Source organism: Arachis ipaensis, chromosome B2 (assembly GCF_059453495.1).
Source record: "Arachis ipaensis isolate K30076 ecotype BB chromosome B2, ASM5945349v1, whole genome shotgun sequence".
NCBI classification, from domain to species: domain Eukaryota; kingdom Viridiplantae; phylum Streptophyta; class Magnoliopsida; order Fabales; family Fabaceae; genus Arachis; species Arachis ipaensis.
Genome location: NC_142437.1, coordinates 82,897,054 through 82,899,638, shown reverse-complemented (window position 1 = coordinate 82,899,638; position 2,585 = coordinate 82,897,054). Strand labels below are relative to the sequence as shown.

Here is a 2,585-nt window from a genome sequence, read left to right as displayed (position 1 = left end):
CAGTCTAAATATGAAAGATTTCTAAGTTTGGTGTCTTGCATGCTTTCTTTGCATTAAAAATTTTTCAAAAATAAGTTCTTGATGTTCATCTTGACATTCAAAGTGTTCTTGGTGTTCATCTTGACATTCATAGCATTCTTGCATGCATTCATTGTTTTGATCTAAAAATTCCATGCATTGAGCATTTTTAGTGTTTTTCTCTCTCATCATAAAAATTCAAAAAAAAATAAAAAAAAAATATCTTTCCCTTTTTCTCTCTTAAAATTTTGAAAATCAGATTTGACTTTTTCAAAAATTTTTAAAATCTAGTTGTTTTTATGAGTCAAATCAAATTTTCAATTTAAAAATCTTATCTTTTTCAAAATCTTTTTCAAATATCAAATCTTTTTCATTTTTCTTAGTTATTTTCGAAAATTACAAAAATATTTTTCAAAAATCTTTTCTTAATTTTATCTCATAATTTTCGAAAAAAACATCATCAATTAATGTTTTGATTCAAAAATTTCAAGTTTGTTACTTGCTTGTTAAGAAAGATTCAAACTTTAAGTTCTAGAATCATATCTTGTGATTTCTTGTGAATCAAGTCATTAATTGTGATTTTTAAAAAAAATCAAATCTTTTTCAAAAAACTAATTTCAATCATATCTTTTCAAAAATATCTTCTTATCTTATCTTTTTCAAAAATTTGATTTCAAATATCTTTTCTAACTTCCTAACTTCTTATCTTTTCAAAATTTGTTTCAACTAACTAACTAACTTTTTGTTTGTTTCTTATCTTTTTCAAAACTACCTAACTAACTCTCTCTCTCTAGTTTTCGAAAATATCTTCCCTCTTTTTCAAAAATTCTTTTTAATTAACTAATTATTTTAATTTTTTATTTTAATTTTCGAAAATTACTAACCTTTTTCAAAAACTATTTTCGAAAATCACTAACCCTTTTTCAAAAATAATTTTCGAAAATCCTTCTCCCTCATCTCCTTCTAATTATTTATTCATCTACTAACACTTCTCTTCATCTCACTTCACTGCTCCTATCCTTACCCTTGTGTTTGGATTCTTCATTTTTCTTCACCCCTATTCCTTTTCTTCTTCTTCTAACAATAAGGAACCTCTTTACTGTGACATAGAGGATTCCTCTTCTTTTCTTGTTCTCTTCTCTTTCTTTTGAGCAAGAACAAGGAAAAGGGCATTCTTGTTGAAGCTGATCCAAAACCTGAAAGGACTCTGAAGAGGAAACTAAGAGAAGCTAAATTGCAACAATCCAGAGACAACCTTATTGAAAATTTCGAACAAGTAAAGGAGATGGCAGCCGAACCCAATAACAATAATGCAAGAAGAATGCTTGGTGACTTTACTACACCAAATTCCAATTTACATGGAAGAAGCATCTCCATTCCTACCATTGGAGCAAACAATTTTGAGCTGAAACCTCAATTAGTTTCTCTGATGCAGCAGAACTGCAAGTTTCATGGACTTCCATCTGAAGATCCTTTTCAGTTCTTAACTGAATTCTTGCAGATATGTGATACTGTTAAGACTAATGGAGTAGATCCTGAAGTCTACAGGCTCATGCTTTTCCCTTTTGCTGTAAGAGACAGAGCTAGAATATGGTTGGACTCTCAACCTAAGGATAGCCTGAACTCTTGGGATAAGCTGGTCAAGGCTTTCTTAGCCAAGTTCTTTCCTCCTCAAAAGCTGAGTAAGCTTAGAGTAGATGTTCAAACCTTCAGACAGAAAGAAGGTGAATCCCTCTATGAAGCTTGGGAGAGATACAAAGGACTGACCAAAAAGTGTCCTTCTGACATGCTTTCAGAATGGACCATCCTGGATATATTCTATGATGGTCTATCTGAATTGGCTAAAATATCATTGGATACTTCTGCAGGTGGATCCATTCACCTAAAGAAAACGCCTGCAGAAGCTCAAGAACTTATTGACATGGTTGCTAATAACCAGTTCATGTACACTTCTGAGAGGAATCCTGTGAGTAATGGGACGCCTATGAAGAAAGAAGTTCTTGAAATTGATACTCTGAATGCCATATTGGCTCAGAATAAAATATTGACTCAGCAAGTCAATATGATTTCTCAGAGTCTGAATGGAATGCAAGCTGCATCCAACAGTACTCAAGAGGCATCTTCTGAAGAAGAAGCTTATGATCCTGAAAACCCTGCAATAGCAGAGGTAAATTACTTAGGTGAACCTTATAGAAACACCTATAACCCCTCATGGAGAAATCACCCAAATCTCTCATGGAAGGATCAACAAAAGCCTCAACAAGACTTTAATAATGGTGGAAGAAATAGATTTAACAATAGTAAACCTTTTCCATCATCCACTCAGCAACAGACAGAGAACTCTGAACAAAATACCTCTAATTTAGCAAACTTAGTCTCTGATCTATCTAAGACTACTGTAAGTTTCATGAATGAAACAAGGTCCTCCATTAGAAATTTGGAAGCACAAGTGGGCCAGCTGAGTAAAAAGATCACTGAAATCCCTCCTAGTACTCTCCCAAGCAATACAGAAGAAAATCCAAAAGGAGAGTGCAAGGCCATTGAATTGATCACCATGGCCGAACCTG

The 2,585-nt window shown here is 32.9% G+C and overlaps 1 non-coding gene across 1 annotated transcript; it reads right to left on the bottom strand.

The window, feature by feature from the left end:
• Positions 1–1,702: 1,702 nt before the first annotated feature.
• LOC148574618 (small nucleolar RNA R71) lies at positions 1,703–1,810 on the bottom strand. Its single transcript, XR_015906569.1, has one exon. It is a non-coding gene; the product is annotated as a small nucleolar RNA R71 (small nucleolar RNA).
• Between the last annotated feature and the right edge of the window lie 775 nt (positions 1,811–2,585).